The following is a 25,029-nucleotide window of genomic DNA, read 5'->3' as shown; positions in this document are numbered from 1 at the left end:
CTGTGTCATGTCATGTATGTTGCACAAACGTACAAGTTACAACTCTAAATACATCTCTGTCTGCCTCTTTTGTTGAATATATTTATTTTTTAGCTTGTATTTCATCCACAATGCAGGAGCAAAATTGATTTCTGGTGGCATAAAGACAGCTCACTCACTCCTTCAAGCTGAAATAAAATTAAAAAGATTTTGATTTGACAAGTAATCTACTCAATTTGTTCAAATAAACATCTGTAGGTACTGACATGAGCTCCGAAATGTCAATGCAAACCTCATGATTATTCACAACCCTTCCAAATATGGTCAAATTTGAGCTTTTTATCTTATAGAGTAAATAGTATGGGTCTTAACATTTGTAAAAAAAACAATTCTGGAGAATTTTATTGACATTTCCACTGAAGAGTTTTTTTTTTTTTTGTGCAGCTGAAAACGGCAGCACTCACACAGCTGTGAGCACTTCTCCAACTGTCGGAGCACTGTCAAGCGCTCATGGCATTTAAAAACTGCGGCATATCCATTGAAAACAACAGAGAAAACTAAAAAAACAATAAGCTTGGGAGAAAATGCTAAAAAATTCCTCTTCCTAAAACACAGATTCTAGGTAGATATCAAAACAATTTCAGATATTGTATCAATGCGTTCTATGGCACCTTTAAAATAGAGAATCTTCCCACATGCTTTGAGTTTTGAACATTATTTATGTTTATATAAATTGGTGAAATATTTTATTTATATTTTAAATTACTTGGTGTTTTGAATTAGATTCTGTTGGTGATATGTTTTTACTCATTTATTTATTTTCAATTGAGGTCCAAGTTGATGTTTACTATACTAAAAAAAATGTTGCTTCAAACTCTAATGAATATTCATGGTCACGTTTCCCTCTGATCTGCGTAAATAATGTATGGAATAGTACGTGTTTGCAAAGCTTTGATAAAATCCTGCACGATTTCATCGCCGCCAGCTGTAATCCATTCTTTTTGAAAGAAAATAACAACAAATGCAAAGCAATGCAATGAGCATACAACCCATTACTATAGCGATTTCTCAGCGCTATTCTGATGCAGAGGAGGCTTTCTGGATTTAGGTTAGAAACAGCGTGACTCAGACGCTGGAGGCTTATCTGTTCAGTGTGGGACATCAGAGGCAGATCAGAGGTCACCGACCTAGATTCAGGACATATGGTATAAAGAGTTTGATTAACCAAATGTACTAAAATTAACCTGCATTTTAACCAGCATACCATTTAAAACCAGATGATTCAACTGGATGTGAACAGCAAGCTTTAATCATACATTGCAGCTTTCAGGATTTTAAACGGTTGGCCAAAAAAATAAAAATAGATCTTTATTTACTTTCTTTATGTTCTTTTAATTTTAAATGCAAGCTTCTCTGGGAGGAGGGTAAATAAAGGATGGGTATGAATCAAATCCGACAGAATATATATTTTTAGATAAACCTTTACTTTGCTTTCAAGTTTTTTAAAGGTTGTTCTGATTGTATTCAGATGATATCAAATATAGATAATTCTGGAACGGGTAAACAGTAAATAATTGAATACCACAAATCTCTACATACATGTATAATCTACTGTAGCTCACCCTGTTAAAACCTACACATACACCCACAGGCCACTTTATTACACCTTACAAGTGGTTGGCCCCACGTTTGCCTACAGATCTGCCTTAATCATTTATGACATGGATTCAACAAGGTACTGGAAATATTCCTCCGAAATTTTGGTCCATATTGACATGATAGCATCATGCAGTTGCTGCAGATTTGTCAGCTGCACATCAATGATTCTCATCTCCCGTTCCACCACACCCCAAAGGTGCTCTATTGGATTGAGTCTGGTGACTGTGGAGGCCATTTGAGTACAGTGATCATATTGCCCTGTTCAAGAAACCAGCCTGAGATGATTCACGCTTTAATATATGGTGTGTTATTCTGCTAGAAGTAGCCATCAGAAGATGGGTACACTGTAGTTATAAAGGGATGGACATGGTCAGCAACAATACTCAGGTAGGCTGTGGCGTTGACTGGTCAATTGGTTTTCCAATCTTATATTGTCCAATTTGGTAAGCCTGTGCAAATTGTTTCCTCAGTTTCCTGTTTTCAGCTGACAAGAGGCTGGCACCCGGTGTAGTCTTCTGCTGCTGTAGTCCATCCGCCTCAAGGTTAGACGTGTTGTGTGTTCAGAGATGCTCTTCTGCAAACCTCGGTTGTAACAAGTGGTTATTTGAGTTACTGTTGCCTTTCTATCAGCTATAATAAGTCTGGCCATTCTCCCCTGACCTTTGTTATCAGCAAGGCATTTGTGCTCACAGAACTGCCGCTTACTGCATATTTTCTCTTTTTCAGACCATTCTCTGTAAACCCTAGAGATGGTTGTGAACAAAAATCCCAGTAGGTCAGCAGTTTCTGAAATACTCAGACCAGCCCATCTGTCACCAACAACCATGCCACATTCAAAGTCACTTAAATCACCTTTCTTCCCCATTCTGATGCTTGGTTTGAACTGCAGCAGATTACCTTGACCATGTCTACATGCCTAGACATGCCTACATGTTTACAGAGAATGCAATGAGTTGCTGACATGTGATTGGCTGATAAGTTTGCATTAACGAGCAGTTGGACAGGTGTACCTAATAAAGTGGCCTGTGAATGTATACTACTTTTTACATTTCTGTCTTGATCCGACATGAAACGAAATCCTCCAACAAGCCTTAATCTAAAATGCAGATTGATTTACTCCTTAAACCTAATAAACTCATGTAGAGATGATCTGAGTTTGAACTCCAGCCAACTGGCGTTTATTAGTTTGAGCTGTATGTGGAGCGACTGTTTGTTGTTGCTGTATCTGTTTGTGTTTTTTTTTTTTTTTTTTAATGAAAGTTATTGAACATCTGATTGAGAGCTGTGGTAGACATCTGTCATCTGATTCAGAAGCAGAATCTCTTTCCATCTCTCGAGTAATTCTCAGACTCATTCTGTTAGGAAATTAAGTCGTTCTGTTTCAAGTGAATAAATCAATTATTACTTCTTTATTTTTCTTTATATATTTGGGATGTAATGGTATGCTGAAATTACAGTTCAGTACTTACCTCGGTTTTGTGGCCATGATTCCAGTGCTTGCTTTTTTTCAGTTTATTTTGAATCGGCAGAAGTGTTTTGTCACAATTAGCTAGAACTGAAGAGATTCTTGTGAGGCAAAAGTACAAAACTAAGACAATAATACCACTTTTCTTTCATGCCCATTTTAGCTCACTCACGCCTTGTAATGGTAAAATCCTGGTAACTGCAATGCCAGTACCTGGCATCATGGGTATGATTTGTCGCACAAAAATGTACAGTACAATTGCCCTTAAAGTTGAGGGGGTCAGTAAGATTATTAAATGTATTTTGTAATGCTGCATTTACAATAAAAAAAAATAGAATATACACTCACTGGCCACTTTATTAGGTACACCTTACTTGTACCGGGTTGGTCCCTCTTTTGCCTTTAGAACTGCCTCAATCCTTCGTGGCATCGATTTAACAAGGTATAGAAAATATTCCTCAGAGATTTTAGTCCATATTGACATGAGAGCATCACGCAGTTGCTACAGATTTGTCGGTTGGACATCCTTGATTCGAAAGTCCCGTTGCACTACATCTCAAAGGTGCTCTATTGGATTGAGATCTGGTGAGAGTGGATGCCATTTTGAGTACAGAGAACTCTTTGTCATGTTCAAGAAACAAGTCCGAGATGATTCATGCTTTATGACATGGAGCATCATACTGCCGGAAGTAGACATCAGAAGATGGGCACACTGTGGTCATACAGGAATAAACATGGTCAGCAACAATACTCAGGTAGGCTGTAGCATTGACACGAATTGGTCACGAATTTGAATTGGTACTGATGGGCTCAAAGTGTGCCAAGAAAATATTTCCCACACCCTTATACCACCAACAACCTGAACTGTTGATACAAGGCAGGATAGATCCAAGCTTTCACGTTGTTCATGGCAAATTCTGACCCAACCGTCTGAATGTTGCAGTATCTTGGTTGTAACAAGTGGTTATTTGAGTTACTGTTGCCTTTTTATCAGCTCGACACAGTCTGGCCATTCTCCTCTGACATCAACAAGGCATTTTCGCCCACAGAACTGCCACTCACTGGATATTTTCTGTTTTTTTTAGGTCATTCTCTATAAACCCTAGAGATGGCTGTGCATGAAAATTCCAGGTCAGCAGTTTCTGAAGTATTCAGACCAGCTTGTCTGGCACCAACAACCATGCCACTTCAAAGTCCCTTAAATCATCTTTCTTCCCCATTGTGATGCTTGGTTTGATCTGCAGCAGATCGTCTTGATCATGTCTGCATGCCTAAATGCATTGAGTTGCTGCCATGTTATTGGCTGATTAGAAATTTGTATCAACGAGCAGTTGGACAGGCGTACCTAATAAAGTGGCCGGTGAGCGCTTTCTATCTTAATGTATTTATGTAATTGCAAAAACAAAAATGCAGTCTTACCGACCCCAAACATGAACAGCAGTGTGTACAAATCATTTTAAGCTTATAAATATTTATAATTTTATAATGAGATTTTTATAGTTGAACTCATCAAGAACAGAGATAAAATCTTTGCAGATCAAACACAAGTACCAAAAACAAATTTAGACATGCAAAGCAGCATTTTACGACAAAAAGATTTGATAAACTGGACATAAAAGTCCCTGTAGTTCAAAAAACACGCTACATGGATCTGACGGATTACTGTGTTTTGCGAATCAAAAGACTGTAGTTTTTTATTTATTTATTTTTTGAGAGAGAGAGAAATGTTAAAAAGCCACAATTGTCGAATCATGCAGCCCCACTGAGATCTTCATTTGCATTCTCTATTGTGCAAATAAAAAACACAAAGCCTACATCTAAGAAACTGTCTAAAAACATTTAAAACCTTTGAAAAAAAGACATAATCTAGATTTTGCAGCCTCTGCGCTTTTAGTTTTCGACTCTAATGCAAAACTTTGATCTGTTCTCTATTAATGATCTCTGTTCACAGCTGGACGCTTCGGTTCACTTCACTTTCTTAAAAGTAAGCATCGTGCAGGAAAGGGTACAATTCCAGACAGACTCGACTCCCAACTTTCCATTCCTTCACAGCGCCTTTCATGCAGCTACAAAGAAGATTTTGATTGAAAGACACTTTGCATCTTTTCCCCCCTCCTTTTCTTTCAAGATGTCAGTTTGAAGTCATACAGGAGAATCTGAGGCTCAGGGTGCAATGGCTTCTCGTCCACGCTGTGGCGGATTGCCATGCTCTCTTTTTTTTTTCTTATCAAGGTGAATATGACATATTTAACACTTTCAAGCTCGCCAGATAAAAAGGAAGAGCATTTCTCTGTGGAGATTGCGTCACGGTAATTCTTAATCTTGCCCCTTGCAGCTCATGCTGGTGTGAGGGAATTGAACGTACTCTGTTGGGGAGAGAAAATAGAGTAGCAGGACTTCAGACTGAAATGAGACTCTTCTAACCCACTCACACTGCCAATGCATTTCCCCACAAGGTCAAACGGGCTGGATGTTTCGCTCTAGGCTTGGATTCTAAACATCTATGTCTCTGTTCGGAATGATCAGGTTCTCTATTCTTTCTTTGTTACCGCATTTATAGTTGTTTTCTAGTCCGGACCGTCTTGTGTTGAAGATACTGTGTGGAATTAGACAGGGCGCTTCTGTCACTGATACCATTGTGTCTTTGTGACTGTAATAATCCTGGACTGAGCCGAGGAGCATCAGCACATCATATTGTGCTGTCAAAAGCTATTTCAACAAAGGGTTTATAAAGAAGAGCGTAGGAGAGTACGTCAATGGCATATGCAGCTATTGAAAAAATACTAAAAGACCACTTCAAAAGTATTTACCATGTATAGTATATTACTCTAAACCCATAGACTTTTCGAAAGAATCGATCAACATGCATAGCATTTGTTGAGATTAGTCTATACAATATAATAAACATTGAACTGCAAAGAGTCATGTCGACAGGTCAAATAAGAAATCTTGTCAATGTTTTCTCCCTCTCTTATTATTCCAAACTAATTTCATAATTTGGCATTAAAGGAAATCTTGAAGTTTTTCTCAGGAATTGTTATTCACCGAGTAGTTTTATAAACGTGGACTTTTACTTTCCCTTGAGTACATTTTTAGTGCAGGATCAGTACTTTTACTCCACTACTTTCCTTCAACCTGCAGTCATTACTTTATTTTTTCCTGTCTATGTGGAATAGAAAAATCAGTCCCGTCATTCCTGTCCAATCAAATCACACATAGAAGGTAAATCACATCATAATGATCTACCTCAAGACATGGGTGCTTTATAAATGCAGCAAACTGCTTTGAAGCATTAAAGTATCCTAAAAGATGTTCAAAATTTGGATTTTGGTTGCCATACCTGATGAATAAATGTCAGTATTTGGTGTTGGTTTAAGATGTTGACTCGACGTTGGATTTTGGTCACTTTCCAAAACTAAAATCAACCAAATATCATCGTTTTCTACATTATTGACATCATTATAGGACATCAAAATAGCATTGTCCTAAGACGCTGGCTTGACATTAAGTTTTGGTCACCTGAGCTGCTGGGCAATCACTAGATGCACTACAGAATGTTCAGTTTACACACATCCACAAATTACATGTAAACGTATTAGCTTTTTACAGCGTAATTCTCACTACTCTTGTGTACTTTTGAAAGGTTTACCTTTTACTCATACTTTAAGTAATATTTACAACAGATACTTTTACTCTATTTGCACTACACTTTTAGGCAAGTAATGGTACTTTTACCTATGTATGATTTTTCAGTACTCCTTCCACCACTGGACACCATTGACTAACACTGAATGAACAAAGTCTTTAAAGCATTTTTCATTATTATTTAAAAAAGATTTCGTTATTATTTGATTCACCCGAAGTTTTAAATTTCAAACTTTTCTGTAGTTTATTTTATCAGAAGATATTCGATGTGGTAAAAATCTTACATTGATATTTATATCTACTGTAGTTTAACACTTACATAACACACTTACATAACACTTTTTTAACCACTAAATACTTAATCTTTGAACAATAAAGCTCTACCTTCTTTAATTTATTTGGTTATCTTGGTGATTTTGACATTGATGAGTGCTGCCAGGCAAAATTTTATGAATATTGTACTTGCCACAACTTGACACCACAGTTTTATCTCTGATTTATAGCCCTGCTATATGATACTATGCATGATTTCTATGACATGATTGACAGGCAGAAGATCCTCAATAGTTGTGTTTACATCCACCCATATTTATGTGCATTTTGGATATGCACATAAAAAACATTTGATGGAAATGCAAAGATGCGCATAAATTTTGAAAATGCACTTAAAAACTTATATGCACATAACTGAGTAGAATAAACGTTTTTTTCGATAAGAAAAGATGCGCATACATTACGATGGAAACACTTTTACGTACAAATTCATGTATGCACGTTAAAAAAGTTATGTAATTTTGTTATGTAAGATAATGATGATAAAAATGTGTGTGAATGGACAGACCAGCAGGCTGAGCACATTTAAAAAACATCTAAAATGTTGTTTTGATCATTCTAAAATGCCTTAACTATTTCAGTATAAGTGTTATTATATTATTAATGACCTACTGAACTGTCAAGTGTCTGTGCTACATGCGTTCACTGGGCATCGGATATTGATGAGCCCTTTCAGGCAAAACAACTGAAATATTTAACTTTTAATATTGTGTTTCAACAGAGTACCATCATTTTCAAATATTGGACGCCACACTTTCAATTTTTTAATTATTGGGAAATTCTGATTCAAAGCTCTTAATATATGATAATATACTCTGTGAAATGATTGACAGGCAGAAAGAGCCTCAAAGTCAGACTTAACAAAGAATTTGACAATAACCCATGGTCACAGTCATTCTTTGCTACTTTAATTAAAGGTACTGCATTCAAACTACCTTTCAAGGTTACCTTATGCTAAGTAGTTTTAAACCTGATTCATGTGATTTATAAATAGACCTTCTTTGAACATCAATAGAATGTGGTTCTGTTCTTATTGGCAGAAAAAAAAAGAAAGTCGAAAAAAGAGAATTCATTTAGTAAAGAAAATGGCGCTTCAGATGAACTCGAGGGGAGAAGTGATGCAAAGATCTTGAATAGACTGCAAAAAGAAGGCTGATTAGATCACCTAGTGGTTGCTTAGACAGAGAACGGGTGCGATGAAACAATGTCTTTGGCTAATTAAGGAAAGCTGAACAGATCCCAGAGTGGCATCATGAGAAAATTTTTTTTTTTTTTTTCCTTTTTTTAATTCTGTATTCTGACTCTAATAAAAGACTGACATGTTTCCTCTATGCGGACACCTTGACAGGAAATGTCTTTTCAAAATCACTCTCCATTCAATGTCTTTACTGAAAGACCTTGTAGATGGAGAGTTATTTTGGAATGTGATAGAAATTGCGTTCAATTCAGGGCTGTGATTGTTTCTGTGTTTGTCTTTATGCCAGATGTATGTATTCATTTGCGAATGTATGAGAATCTGTAGTTCATTTTTTATGCCAGAATATTAGGTGTGATTGGGCTACAGTGGCCCTAAATGGAATATGCACATCTGTCACATTTAATATGTATGAGTATGTGGCATAGTCATTTTAGTGGATGGATGTGAATTTAATTTAATTTTGTTTTGTTTTGTCTTGTTTCACTTTATTTTGTTTAGTTTTATTTCATTTAATTTAGTTTTATTTTATTGTACTTTGTTTTGTTTTATTTAGTTTTATTTTATTTAGTTGTATTTTGATTTATTTTGTTTTAATTATTTGCTTAATTTAATTTTGTTTTGTTTTGTTTAATTTTAATGTAATTTAATTTAATTTTGTTTTATTTTATTTTGTTTTATTAAAAAAATTGTTTTGTTTTGTTTTATTTTATTTTATTTAGTATTTCATTGTTTTTTATTTTATTTTATTTTATTTTAATTTGTTTTGTTTTACTTTATTTATTATTTGTTTTTATTTATTTATTTATTTATTTATTTATTTATTTATTTATTTATTTATTTATTTATTTATTTATTTATTTATTACTTTTTTTATATAACTATTCTTGTTTATTCTATAAACTGATGATTTCATTTTGTTAATAAAAACCTTATTATATATTTTATATTTTTATATTCTCCAAAAAATCACTTCACCATTTTTGGTGAATTCAAAAGGGTTAAAAAACAATATTTAGTGGAAATCCCCTATATATTTTATCACGCACAACATATTAAACACTTCTGAGAAGATGAACAAATAAAACAATCATTCTGACAAGTTGTCAATAATAACAGTTCTTCAATGGACACAGTTATATTTAAAGAAATGTTATCAGACTTCACCAGAATTTAATAAATACTAACATCTTACCCATATTTATTAAATCCAGTAAAACATAAATTAATTTATAATAGGTTTGTATTATAGCTTATTTTATCAAAAATATAAATATACAAACAAACCTTTTGACTTATATTTACCTTTTGAAACAGTATAAATGTATTAAAAATCATTTTCCATACTCATGAAATTATACAATAATTTTATATATTTATTTAGTGAGTAAATCATAGTCCGATGGCTGCATCCAGCTGGATAGCGTGTCATGTCATAAAGCTTGAATCATCTCAGACTGGTTTCTTGAACATGACAATGAGTTCACTGTACTCAAATGGCCTCCACACTTACCAGATATTAATCCAGTAGAGCACCTTTGGGATATGGTGGAGCGGGAGATTCGCATTGTAGATGTGCAGCCGACATATTTGCAGCAACTGCGTGATGCGATCATGTCAATATGGACCAAAATCTTTAAAGAATATTTCCCGTACCTTGTTAAATCTATGCCACGACGGATTAATACAGTTCTGAAGGCAAAAGAGCATCCAACCTGACACTAGTAACTGATAAAGTACTTAATAAAGTGGCTGTGAGTGTATGTTAAATATACGCTAGAGTTCTAGTAATAAATAAATGCTAGTTTAATGAAATATTTATTAGTTATAATTATAAAATACAAACATTGAGACATTGTTTAAAATGGCTTAAGTCTGTTTTATGCTCCCCAAATCTTTTTTACCCATGATTTGACCCTTTTTTTTCTTGATATCACAATATCATATCACTCTATATCATAAAACCATTAAATTGTTGCATTTCTATATACAGTTTGTATGTTTTGAACTTGTCTGAGTTCAATTATGGGTTCCTGATGAGTGTTAGTTTTGTCATAGGTGGTACAGTATAAGTCTCGTTCGTCGTTATGCAATAATAGAGCATGTCTCCAGACTGGTGCGATATGAAAATAGGTCAGTGAATGTTTCTCCCACTGAACTTCTGAAATTACTGAGCAATCATTTTTCTGAGACTCTGAAATACGGAGATATGAGCAGCAATATCATAGCGTATTTGCTCTCTCCGCATTTATATCAAGCACTTATGCAGCTGACAGATCTGAAATTGAACATTGATTGTTTTTTTCAATGCCGTATGCGTTCCCGATTTTAATTGTAATACATCACCTGCATTGATACGTCCCTCAGCTGCGTCTGATTCGCTGCAATGTTCTTTTGAACTTTTCGAGCATGTGTTTGAACTAAAAATATCCCCGGGGTTATTACTGTTTGCTAAAAATAAGCAATTTTTGAGAGCTGAAGTAAACAAAAATGAAAGCTGTGATGGAGAGAAAATGGCTAAAAATATATGTATTTTTAAAACTGCAGTCATCAAGCTGTCATATTGCAGAAGTGATAATTTAGTGGTGCTGTAGCATATGACACAAGCAATGGCAGTAATTCTTGAAAGACAAGTAAAGTTGTATTAAATTGAGCAAAAGTAACAGCAAAAAAGCATATATTGTTGCAGCAAAAGCTTAAAAATATTTCTGTACTTTTATGTTTTATGACATATTGATGTTTATTTACCAAAATACAAAGGAAAAGACTTTTATTTTTTATTTATTTAATTTATTTTATTAGTACTTTACATTGCTGTCTTTTAAATACACCAGGAACTTCTGAGAACACTGAAAATACAATTGACTTCAAATGGTTTTTAAAAAATAATTAAGTAGCACATCTGTATTTTAAATTAATAATTTAATAATAATAATAATAATGCCTTACACTTATGTAGTGCTTTTCTGGGTACTCAAAGCGCTTTACACATAGGGGGGAATCTCCTCAGAATCCACCTGTATGACGCAACAGCAGCCTTTTTGCGCCAGACCACACACCAGCTGGTTGGTTGAGAGGAGACAGAGTGATGAAGCCAATTATGATATGGGGAGGGTTAGGAGGGCATGATTTATATATATATATATATATATATATATATATATATATATATATATATATATATATATATACATACATACACTCACACAACAGTTCTGTCTGGTTCTTGAATCTGATTGGCTGATAGCCGTGATATATTTAAGTAATATCAGCACCCATACAGCCTCTTTACACTTTGTGTATTACTCCGCCCACATACAGCCAGCAAAAAGCAGACACTACAGATCTAAAGTGTCGTTAGAATCTTTAAAAAGATGCTTGCTCAGCTTTTTAACCATCAGCTTATGATTTGAATCCAACGCGGAAGAAAGTAGTCCCTCATACAAAAGGGTTTTTGAAACTCTCCATGTTTGATTTTGTTTTTATATACGCAATCATGCCGTAAAACTGTTGTATAAACGCAATATCACACTCGTAGCAGTGTGATATGGCTGTATATCGGCACTGGTGGGGGCACTAAGGCACTCGACCTGTGGTTTCGTGTCAACGCACACCTCCCACCAGTGCCGATATACAGCCATACCGCACTGCTACTTGTGTTATATTGCTCATATATATATATAAAATGGATCAACTGAAATAAAATTGTTTTATATACTAATACAAAATATATCAGCTGCCATATTGATATCAGCTGATAAACCATAACGTGATCTGCTCTATGAGAAAATTATCAGCCATGTTTTTAAGCTGATTAGAAGTGTAGGAAAAAATGAGAACCCAAATCAGGAGACTCAACAAGCAGAATTCTTTATTGAGACATGTTGGTTGTTCTGCCGTCAGCCAGCATCTTTAAGAAATAAATGAGTCTAAAATGAGTCTAACATTAGACAGAGTTGTTCTCTATGTATTATGTGTTAGAAGGGGCAGTGGCTAAAGGTGGAGATGGTTAAACAAAACATGCAAATGAAGTAGATAGGTGAAATAACCACACGAGTTTATCAACAATAGGGTTTATTTGGCCTGAATGGATCCACTAAGACAAAGGCTCAGTCGATTACACCCTGCCTATAGCATTTGCTTGACTTTGACTCAGCCAGTGCTCAGGAAGGCAATGATGTCTCTCACACCTGGGCTGATGCAGTTTTGAATGAAATTATTTAATTAACAGCTAAAGATTAGTACTTTTCAGGTCAAATTCACTGTTAATTTGAAACTAGATTATACAAATTTAGATTCTCACAGAAGGAGGACAAGATGTCAATGTGGAAGTTTTCAACTGTGAAAAAAAGAGGACATGACAGTCCATTTGTAAATGATTTTGAAATGTGTAAAATCTATTATAAAAGAAAAATACTTTTTCTGCAGCTAATAAAATAAATTATCTGTTTTGTTTTTAATTTTATTCTTTTATCTTTTAGAATATACACTCACCGGCCACTTTATTAGGCACACATTACTAGTACCCACTTTTGCCTTCAGAACTGCCTTAATCCTTTGTGGCATCGATTCAGCAAGGTAAAGAAACTATTCCTCTGAGATTTTGGTCCATATTGACAGATTTGTGTACTGCACATCCATGATGCGAATCTCCCGTTTCACAATATCCCAAATGTGCTCTTGGATTGAGATCTGGTGACTGTGGAGGCCATTTGACTAAAGAAAATCATTGGCATGCTCAAGAAACCAGTCCTAGATGATTTGCACTTTATGAAATGAAGCGTTATCCAGTTGTAAGTAGCCATCAGAAGATGGGTACACTGTAGTCATAAAGGGATGAACATGGTCAGCAGCAATACTCTGGAAGGCTGTTACGTTGACACAGTGCTCAATTGGTACTAATGGGCCCAAAGTGTGCAAAGTGTGCCCCACACCATTGCACTACCACCAGTAACCTGAACCATTGATTCAATGCAGGATGGATCCATGCTTTCATGTTGTTGACTGCAAATTCTGACTCTTATCATTCAAATGTTGCAGCAGAAATCAAGACTCATCAGACCAGGCAACGTTTTTCCAATCTTCTATTGTCCAAATTTGGTGAGCCTGTGAGAATTGTTGCCTCAGTTTCCTGTTCTTAGCTGACAAGAGTGGCCTCCTGGTGTGGTGTTCTACTGCTGCAGCCCATCTGCCTCAAGCATTGATGTGTTTTGTGTTCAGAAATGCTCTTCTGCATACCTCGGTTGCGCCCACAAAACTATCGCTCAATGGTTATTTTCTGTTTTCAGACCATTCTCTGTAAAGCCTAGAGATGGTTGTGTGTGAAAATCGTAGTAGATCAGCAGTTTCTGAAATACTCAGACCAGCCCGTCTGGCACCAACAACCATGCCATGTTCAAAGTCACTTAAATCACCTTTCTTCCTCATTTTGAGGCTCAGTTTGAACCGGTTTGAACTGCGGCAGATTATCTTGACCATGTCTACATGCCTAAATGCATTGAGTTGCTGCCATGTGATTGGCTGATTAGAAATTTGCATTAACCAGCTGTTGGACAGGTGTGCCTAATAAAGTGGCTAGTGAGTGTATACACAGAGTTATTGGTATTGGCCAAAATATCCATATCAACATATCCCTACTTTATGAATTGATTTGAGTTGACAGTTCGAGTGTCTGCATTTAATATTGCTTTTTACCAACTCTAAATTAAACTGCAAAATTAGTGTATTGACACAGTCTTTAGAATCGTAATGGTCAATTAAAAAGCACATTGCTGCTTTAAAAGTATTGCCTAATTTTATATTGCGAACCGAGTGAATAATCCTGTGAATATCATTGAGGCCTAGTTTACAGGTAAAAACAAACAAACAGAACCCAGGGGACAGGCTGATGAAAGGAGAGGAACGCATTAGAATATTCTGCATGTCTCTGGTATTGTCAGCGTTGAATACACCTTATAGATGAGATTGAGCTTCTGGCAGAATGTTTGGTGGATGCTCATTAACTCACAGGATGCACGCTCTTTGTAATTAGTATCTGACACTGGCCTTAGCCCGAATCTGAGCCTCATGAAAGAAGGCAACGACAACAGAACAATCCACTAATGATACTGAACAATTAAGATCGGCATTCCAAATGCATTCATTCCCGTGTTTGCAAGGGCTGTCAATAATTAAAAATCACATCAGGGACTATTACATTTGAGGTGTTTTTAATGCTGATCATTACCTTGGCTCTTGAAAGTTTATTTATGAGATTTTTTATTTTTTTTTTATTTTAATTAGAGGTAGATATTTTGGCCATCTATACTGTTTAGTGTGAGGCACTCTTCATAAAGTGGAAATAAATACAGTGGAAATATTTTTCTCAGAAAACATATTTCTAAAGGTGCTGTTGACTTCAATTTTTTAACAGATGTTGGTAATAACTAAATCAATCTATAAATACAAAGAAAACAAAACTAATTAATGAAGTTATGATTAATAAAATGAAATGACACAGGGTAAATTTATTGAACACATGGAGAAAGGCAGTGAAAGCTCAGACAACAGCTGGAATCTCTCAGTAGTTCTTAAGCAATAAATGAATATTAGCTGCTTCAGTCCAACATCTACATTAGCAGGATGACGAAGATGTAACCAGGGTGGACATTTAAGCAAGACAATGATTCAAAACACAACCAAGGAAACTCTCAAATGCTTTCAGAGAAAGAAAATCAGGCTGTAGAATGGCCCAGCCAGTCTCCTGAACCGAATCCAATAGAGAATACAAAATAAAGACTATATTTGATGGATGAGATCAGCAGATAATCAAGATTTTTACACTCTGATTTTCTCTGAAAAAAAATCACACTTAAGCATGTGCCTTCATTTTCCATATGAGAGTCGTCTTTAAGCTGCCATCACTAAAAATGGCTATTATATAATGTCATTCCATTGTTATAACTTATTTATCAGATGTTTTTGTTTTGTTTGATTTATATGTTTGTATTGTTTGGGTTTTACCAAAATATGATTCAATTCCATGTCAACAGCTCCTTTAGAAGTATCATTTCCAGGAAAAAAGAAAAAAAACATGACGTACATGTTCAATGCGCATTTCCCCTTCTGTATACACAAAGGTTTACCGTTCTTGGAGAAAGTTATCTTTTAGTATTCCTATTGAAATCAACGAGACTTGCTTGATTTGCAAGGACTCCCAAGTATGACTAGAAATTAAAGACTAGACATTAAATTAGTAAGACTAGAAATTAAACTCTTCGTCATCGACTGTTTTTGAAGTTTGGGTATTTATTTGCTACTGAATAGGTCACAGTTTGTGTTTTCATGAGCAATGGCCATTTATTGCTTGCTCTTTAATGATTTTGGACCTAGACCAGTGTAAAAATTTAATTTTGATAATTGATGTTACATTTTTCAAAAGGTGCCATTGGTTCTCAATTGCTCTGAGAGTTGGAGGCCAGAGGCTTGAAATGAAAAGTGTTATTGTGGTGTTTCATTTGCTTAAGGATGCAAACACTGAGTCACCGAGTTCTTAAGGAAGCTCTTCATCAATGTGATGAGTGTGCTTTCAAAGTCCCACATTTGGCCACAGTATTTATATCGAGCTTCAGCTCTTTGCCAGAACATGAGTCAAAATTAGCCTGAACTATTTACTAGATCTTTCTAAGAGTGTACTCAGGTTTTAATGGAGAAGGACGGAGTAAAACATTATGTTTTCAAAAAGCGGCTACTAAAAGACTTTTTTTTTTTTTTGTAGTGCACTCATGAAAGGATGAAAACATTTTGTTTATAATGGTAAATATATGTGGGGAAAATTGCCTTTGTAAACACGTCTGCAGCAGTGTTGTTTTTAAAAGATTACAACCTCAGAAATCATCACAAAATATGACCTTCAAACTGGGCCTTTTTACATCAAAGGAGGACAGTTCCATGCATTTCAGATTGTGTGTGGGCAGATGTTTTTGTTCACTCTTCATAAAATATATCCATGTGTATGAAATAATTGAATATGTTTTAAATAATACATACAATCTTGATATATTTAATCATTTTGAGGGTGTTATAACTATTGGAATATGCTCTTTGCAATGTTTAACATGTACACTTTATCATTAGCTAGCTTTCGAGAAGGCTTTAAATCTATGCAGGATAAAGTCACTAAAATGCATACCTGTCAACATTGGCATGTACAAACACAGGATATACACCCCCCCAAAATAAAACTCACACCCACAATAGCTCCTAAAATGACCCAAACTCCTTAATCTGTTCTGTCAGAGCTGCTTAATAGTATATAAGCCTAAATTAGCTTGATATGATATGATATGATATGATATGATATGATATGATATGATATGATATGATATGATATGATATGATATGATATGATATGAAATTAAATGAAATTATATGATATGATATAGGTTATGTAGCAAACATTAAAACATTTTGAAAATAAAATAAAAGGGTTAGCCTACAAAAATCAGTGGCATAAAACTAATATTGTTGTAAATCTTGTTCTTTTTATTCACTGTATTTAAATATTGATTAAAGTTACTATAGTTTAGTAAAGAGCAGCGGATCTTTTTATACACTGTTTTGTTTGTCCCTTTAAGAATCTACAGATATATAATGAAAGCATTGATAACACTTTAGTTTAAGTCACAATTCACAGTATTAACAAACTATTAACTAACACTAGTGTAATAAACTACTAGCTGTTTAATAATAATTAGGTAAAAGCTGGGTTTAGGTTATGGGGTAGGATTAGGAATGCAGAACAAGGTTATATAACTAATAATGAACAGTTAATAAGCCAATAGTTAATAGCATGAATTGTGACCCAAACTAAAGTGTTACTAAAGCATTTGATTACTTTATTACTGTTTGTGGTAATTTAAGACAAAATTATTTGTGTTTTATATAAAACACACCAGGAAGAACATGTTTACTTATTATTAAGTATATTTGTCTGTTTACAAACAAGCCCCAAATCCAAAAGTGTCCACTTTCGGTCTTCTTCAAAATGCGTGTACAGGAGGTGATCTGGGAAAAGTGTCTTCATCACCACCGAGCGCATACATCAGTTACACCATTACATGAATTGATTGATTCAGAGGTTGCATAGGAAGAGCGTTGATGGACGAAAATTTTTAATGGAAATGAAGTGAATGCTGTCATTTTAATGTTAATTTCAACGTGCTTTCAAGTCAAAAGGAAGTGAAAGCATAATTCTCTTGAACAGCTTTTGCAATTATAGCACATTTATGATGTTACTTTTACATAGAACGATCAAGAATACAGGAGAAATACAGAAAAAAATACTTTGACGGGATGATAGCGGGATAGAATTGGTAAAATACGGGAGAATCCCAAAAAAACGGGAGAGATGACAGGTATGTAAAATGACTGTAAAGTTGCTTAAATCTAGCTAGTTTACCCAAAAATAAAACATCAGAGCTTTCCACAAAGTTCTTTTTTAAGGCAAATCGTTTACTCAGTGTTTAAAATTTCAGTCTGCTGTGTAATGTACTGTTGCATGGTTTGATTGACAATAAAGTTGACTTGACTTGACTTGACTTGAAAATTGCGTTTCAGTTGTGTGTGATGTGTTTTTGCCAGCTTTAGCATGATTAGCTTCTCATTTGTCACTGGTGGTTGCTAAGTGTCCTATATTCCACACCTTTTTCAGTTGGAAATACTACACAACATTTTTCTTTTGTACAATATATATTGATACATGTATCAGTATAAACACTATTGCTACTAATTATGTGAAACTTTGCACCTTTGTGTTTTCCAAGCTGGTCTAGCTATGATGCACTTGCTATATTATACAAACGAAACACTTAAGTATGCATTGCAAGGAGGAATTACTCACATTCAGTTTTCTATTAATTCTTTTCTTTTATATGATACTGTAGCTTTTCATTTTTGCTTCCTCAAAAGAGAGACAGGGTACTCATAGATCGTAGGAGGTTGTAATGAGGTTATATGTGACTTTTGGATTTGGACTTTGGCTATTTGAACATGGTTTAATAGAAATATGTGCAATTTGAAGCGTAAACTGAATTTTTTTTTGAATATGCTCTAAAATATTAACTAAGGTGAATGACCTCATCCAACACAATCCCTTCTCGCTTCTTATCCACATTCTTCGGTGCGCTCGTCTTGAGGTTTCTCAGCCAAGGCATTAAGCTCCTGAATTTTTAGTGTGGGATGATTTGGCCTGCTGTTCTTAAATGCCTAGCTGAAATATTGCCCAAAAAAGGGACAGTTTTTATTTCTGTTTCTCGGCTCCCTGCTGTGCCAGCTTGGATGGAATGACCAAAAGATGGGCAGCTCTTTGTGGACGTGTCCTCCAGGCTTGGCTGCTTGTTTTGGGGACGTGTGGAGAGAGGAGAGAGCAACGCAGAAGCAATGGGAGACTGCCAAGCCTCCCACTGGGTGTTTATGGTCCTCATCAGTTTGAAATGTCAGCCTGGCTTGAGAAGTTGCACAAGGCTCTTCTACAAACGCCTTTCTCTTCAGTCAAGTGATTTGAACGAAATCAGCCTCCTGCCAGTCTATGCTAGAAAAGTCAAGAGGTCAATCATTCTGACCGAATGAGATTTGGTGCACATCCTATTAGGACACTGCAACAAAAACACAAATACATATGCTTCTGTGCATACACATATATACCTACAGTACAATATACACACACACACACACACACACACACATATATATATATATATATATATATATATATATATATATATATATATATATATATATATATATATATATATATATTAGGGATGGGAAGATTAATCGATATGTATCGATACGCGGTCATGCGCATGCACGATGCGAGTGCATCGGTTGAGCAGCAGAGGATGAATGAAATTTTGGAAGCAAATCGAGATGCATCGGTTTTTCCGAGATACAGCTTATTTTTTTAATATAGAATGTATTTTTTATTTATTAACAAGTGTTGTCAACCTGTTTTTGGTGCATAATTTAATCGACCTACATAAAGTAAGCCTTAGCAACGGATTTGCGGATGTGTACACTCACACTACAACTCAGTGTATCAGGTGTGCGGATGAAGCTAGTGGTGCGCCCTCAGAAAGCGCGAGAAGCAAAACAAACATTTTATTCCCCACTGAGTTTTAAATCTAAAGTATGGCAACATTATGGATTTAAGGATGGACGACTTGACAGGACAGATGCAATTTGCAAAATGTGCCGCGCATCTGTAAAATACGCGGAAAGTACAAGTAATCTGAAATCTCACTTGAAGCGGCGCCACGGTGTTGTTGTGAAAGCATCTTCCAGTGTTCCAACATCCCCGGCTTTCGCACTGCTTGAACTGTGGCTACCAGCTCCAAAAGTGGTGAGAAAAGCATTGCAAGTTTTTTTTTCCATGCGCAATAGTTTTGTGTGCTCTATGCCAATAACGGATGTTATTGCATTGTTCATCTGCAGGGCCGGAGCAAGCTGAACTGCTGCTCTAGGCAGAGGACGATCACGCCGCCCTCAACCCCAATGTGAAAACGAAAGTGACCGGTTATGAAAATGAAGTGACGTGTCGCGGACCTCTATTCTGCCGCCTTATGCGCGGATAAAACTGAGGACGCGCGGGTGTCGTGGACCTCTATTCTGCCACCCTATGCGCGGATATAACTGGGTGTTGCGGACGCCGCCCTCTCTATACTGCCGCACTAGGCGGTTTTAAACACCTCCTCCTGTTAATTTTTATTTAATTATAATAATAATATTAATAATAATAATGATAAAAATAATGGGTGTCACAGTGGCACAGTGGGTAGTTTGACCACCTCACAGCAAGAAGATTGCTGGTTTGTTATATTTTTATTAGCCTGTTGTTTACAGTGACAGTGATGTTTCAACGCAGCATAACACTGCTAGTTCACGACCTTAAGTTTTGAATATTCAGTGGCAAAATATAACTTTGTAAAACTTGTTTTAATAGTTGAAAAGTTAAATCACAATTCTTGTTGTGCAATGCTAAACCTTTATGTTGAAAGAGTGCAAATATATACATTTTAATATATATTGCACTTATACATTCTGTTTATCTTGAAAATACTTAAATAATATGTGCTATATGTTCTAAAATGGCCCTCTACTGTAAACTGACACTCTGGCTCTGAGAGAAAAGCCAGTTTGTAAAAAAAGTCTTGGTTTTGCTTGGTTAATAAATAATCAAACTCATTCAATGGCACAGCATCCTCTTTTACATAATCTCATAAACTTGATTTAATTAGTTAGTGCTGAATTATCGCATCGTATCGTGATATGGGTGTGAATCGTATCGTGTCGCATCGCAATATGTCATAAATGTATCGCTAATATATCGGATCGTATTCTTTGTATCGAGATGCGTATCGGATCGGCATTATAGCTTAGATGCCCAACCCTAATATATATATATATATATATATATATATATATATATATATATATATATATATATATATATATATATATATATATATGTAGATGGGGTAATGAATAACCAGGATTATCTTCCATACCATGGCATGGCTCTCGAATCCCATCCCACCGAACGCTCCCTGGTAGCCACAAAAATGGCTTCCCACTGTTCTGGGTGTGTGATCAGAGTGTGTGTGAGTTTCTTTTTTTATAAAAGCATCCAAAAATGTTTAAATATATAAAAATAAATAAAAATGTAATAATAAAAATAATAATATGTGTTGGCGTCATGGTGGCGCAGTGTGTAGCATGATCACCTCACAGCAAAAAGGTCGCTGGTTGGCATTTCTGTCTAGAGTTTGCATGTTCTCTCCGTGTTCGCATGTATTTTCTCTGGGTGTTTTGTTTCCCTCACAAGTCCAAAGACATGTGGGACAGTATAGGTAAATTGCCTAAGTTGTGTATGTGTTTATCCCAGTGATGGGTTTCTCTGGAAGGGCATCTGCTGTGCAAAACATATGCTAGATAAGTTGTTTCATATCGCTGTGGCTACCCCTGATTAATAAAGATTACATTAATTTCAATTACAATTAATTTTTATTAATTAATTTAACGTAGGTATAATAATAAGAGCTATGTGTGTCAAGTTTAAACTACACTCATCTGCCTTCAAAACATGTACTAGTGACTGATTGTCAGTGTTGGGGGTATTGCATTGAAAGTGACGCAATGATATTTTTTCTAAGTAACAAGTAAAGTAAACCATTACTTAAAAAAATAAAATAATAATATTTGAGTTACTTTTTAAAAACGTTAAATAAATTAGCTTTTAAAAATAAATTAGTGTACAGTTGTCTCGTTAAATCATACTCAATGATAGAATGTGCTCCCTGCATGAACAGAAAGAAACCAAGATGGCAGAGCCTTACATTTCTGTGATGGAAGTATTCTCATTATTTCGAACACATGGAAGAAAAGTAGATTGTCTCAATGGACAGGGATTTTTCTGAACTAATAAGACCAAAATTCAAAAGTAGCAAGCACATTGCTTTCAGCTTCCAATAATTTGTAAATACGGCATGTGTAGCATCAGGAAAACTTTTAGAAGGTAACATTAATTGTTTTTTTGTTTGTTTTTATTTTTAATCAAAATGTTGGTTACAACAGCCGATTTGAATGTCATCACTCGATTGAATGGCCGTTATTGGTGGTTATTCACTGATAGATATGGGCCAGTAGGGGCCTTCTGCACCTACTAGTAGGCTCAGAAGGCTTTAATCATCTATCCACATGGTTAATCAGCAATAGATCACGTACAGTATGGCTGCGGCCGGAAGTTAACGAGAATTATTTATATTTATTAATTTTCCCAATAATTGTATTTTATAAACATCTACCCCTACCCTAAACTCAGCCATCACAGTAATGTAAAAACAGATCTGGATCTGGAGTCTTCTCTATTAGTATAGCTAATTAACCATGTGGATGGATGATAACAGCCTTCCGAGCAGTAGGCACAGAAGGTCCATACTGGCCCATATCTATCAGCTGAAATCCACAGATAACACCTATTAAATCGAATGATAACATTCAAATCGGGTGGTTATACAGTATGTTGTTAAATGCAGAGCTCATCGATTAAAAATAAAAATAAAAAAGAGAGAGAAAGAAAACAAACTGCCAGTTCTCAAAAAGAGACCGGCAGGTATGAAAAAATAACTCAAAAGTAACTCTAACGTAGTGCATTACTTTCCATAAAAAGTAACTAAGTGATGTAACTAATTGCTGTTTTTGGGCAGTTACTCAATATTGTAGTGCATCACTTTCAAAAGTAACTTTCGCCAACACTGCTGATGGTTGCTTCTTTGATAGTGTTCTCAGGCTTCAAATGAGGCAAGCAGAACTGTGAGGGTTGCAGTTCCAACCACCCAGATTGAAATATAATTATTAGGGCAATTGTGGCCAAACAGAAGGAGCTGTGTTTAAATTTCACTCCTTTGCATGCCTTCAATAGCTGCAGGAACTGACACCAGGGGGTGCTTGTTAATGCAGCCACCTCCTATTCCGAAAACACAAGTTTAACTACAACTTAGAACTGTAGGCGAGTAGAACTGTGGACTGGATGGGAGTGACTTTCAGAGATATAAATGTGGCAAATGTATAGCCAGGCCTGTTAGTAGGAGTTGTGTGTAAATTTTACTCGCCTGGCCTCAACAGGTGCACAAGCAACTGACATAAGGTGCTTGTATCTTTAGGGTCCTTGTTAATACACCTGCCTCCCCTTCTGAAAAGTTAGTTTGACTTACTGTACGATCTAATCTAGGCAAGTACAGATGCAGGGTTACACTGATGCCATGACCTGAATGAAAGTGAGATTTAGGTGGATAAATGTAATAGAGGCCAGATAATAGGGGTTGTGTGTTCTACACACTTTGCTAACCTTGCTACTGATGAGGCCTTTAGTGTCCTTGTTAGTCCATCTGCCTCCTATGCCAAAAATATGCGATCACGGCTCTCACTGAGAAGCTAGCGAATTTCCAAGTGACCATTATTTTTAGTTGAACTATACGCCTTCATCAACATTATTGTTCAGATCAGAGAGGCTAACATGTCTAGATGTGTGTAGTTCCTCATAATTGAGGAATGCTAATTTGCTAAAATTACTCCCTCCTTCATTTCCCACATTTCCTCTGGAGCCTTTTCAGCAATCGGCATGCGACCAAACCACTGATCGGATCTTCTGCGCTCAAACAAACAAATGTAAATGGATTTTATATGCATTTTTCCTCCCCTCACCCCCTAAATGCTAAAACACAGCACAAGTAGACAATCTGTGTTAAAAGGAGTTGGTGCCATGGGTGTTTTAGTTCAAAATCCTAAATTTTCATACACGTGTGGGACTGAGATGTGTAACGCAGCCTCCACAGCTGTATGATATGAATTGATTAAATGGTCGATTAAACGCTAGGCCGAGCAGGATGGCTGTTTAATTCAAAGGCATATGCAAATAATCTTGCTGTGTAGATTGTTAGTCTGCTGCACACAAATAGGCACTAACACACATACACGCTCACTTCAGGATAATATGAACAGGGGGCCTGGGAGAGCGTACTAAAGAGGATTACAACTCTCACAGACACCGATTCCTATATGCAGCCTCAGAGATATGCATTTGTTGTATAAATGGCTCAGCGGACTCAACCTGTTTGCATTTTGGCAAGTTTCGTTCTGATCTCTCGCAACAACATCGCTTCGTTTTATGTCAGATTTTCCACACTAGAGCTATTTTGGTTGCAACATCCATGATTAGGCTGGCAAATCCTTCTAGTACTGACTGTTGATGCTCATGTTTGAATGTTGCACTCGTTCTTAGAATGTTTTGCTTTAAATATATATATCAGGAAAAATAATCAGTTTCTGTTGATTTAAAGGATCTACTTTGGGTTTATGTAAAATATAATATTTGTTGAATATATTATATTATAAATATAATATATAATAAATAAATATATTTATTTATATTTTTATGCAATCTTTTATTATTTTGTTTTACATTTTTAAAGTAGTATTTTATTTATTTTATGCATTCCTTTATTTATTTATTTATTTATTTATTTATATTTTTTGTGTAATTTTATTTTATGCAATTATTTATTTATTTATTTATATTTTTAATATATTATTTTATTTGTTTTATGCGTTCCTTTATTTTATCCATTCCTTTATTTATTTTTATGCATTCCTTTGTTTATTTTTATGCATTACTTTGTTTATTTTTATGCATTGCTTTATTTATTTTATGCATTCCTTTATTTATTTTTATGCATTCCTTTTTATTTATTTATATTTTTATGTATTTTTAATTTCTTTTATGCATTGCTTTATTGATTTTTATTTATTTATTTATTTATTCATTCATAAATTTATTTATATTTTTTATGTATTTCTATTTATTTATTAATCTATAGGTTTTTTGTTTATTTCTTCATTTATTTTTATATTGTAATGTATTCTTTTATTCATTTTATGCATACCTTTGTTTATTTTTATGCATTCATTTATTAATTCATTTACTTATTTATTTACATTTTTAAATGTATTTTTTATGTATTTTATGCATTTCTTTATTTATTTTTATGCATTACTTCGTTTATTTTAAAAATATTTTTTAAATATTTTTTGCATCACTGTTTTTTCATGCATTCCTTTAATTATTTGTTTATTTATTTTTATTTTTATGTATTCTTTTATTCATTTTATGCATTTATTTATTTATTTATTTATTTATTTATTTATTTATTTATTTATT

At 34.9% G+C, this 25,029-nt stretch overlaps 1 protein-coding gene and 1 long non-coding RNA gene across 3 annotated transcripts in view; one reads left to right on the top strand and one right to left on the bottom strand.

Moving 5' to 3' along the window:
• The window catches only part of igsf21a (immunoglobin superfamily, member 21a), a 439,822-nt gene that overhangs the window by 36,184 nt on the left and 378,609 nt on the right, over positions 1-25,029 (top strand).
• Positions 1,570-25,029, bottom strand: part of LOC147841816 (uncharacterized) — a 111,364-nt gene continuing 87,904 nt past the window's right edge. Inside the window, exon 2 of the long non-coding RNA XR_015502711.1 lies at positions 1,570-7,697. This is a non-coding gene — a long non-coding RNA (uncharacterized LOC147841816). The remainder of the gene's footprint in view (positions 7,698-25,029) is intronic.

Source organism: Danio rerio, chromosome 11, assembly GCF_052040795.2.
Source record: "Danio rerio strain M-AB ecotype USA chromosome 11, GRCz13ab, whole genome shotgun sequence".
Taxonomy (NCBI): Eukaryota; Metazoa; Chordata; class Actinopteri; order Cypriniformes; family Danionidae; genus Danio; species Danio rerio.
This window is presented reverse-complemented; position numbering and strand designations above follow the sequence as displayed.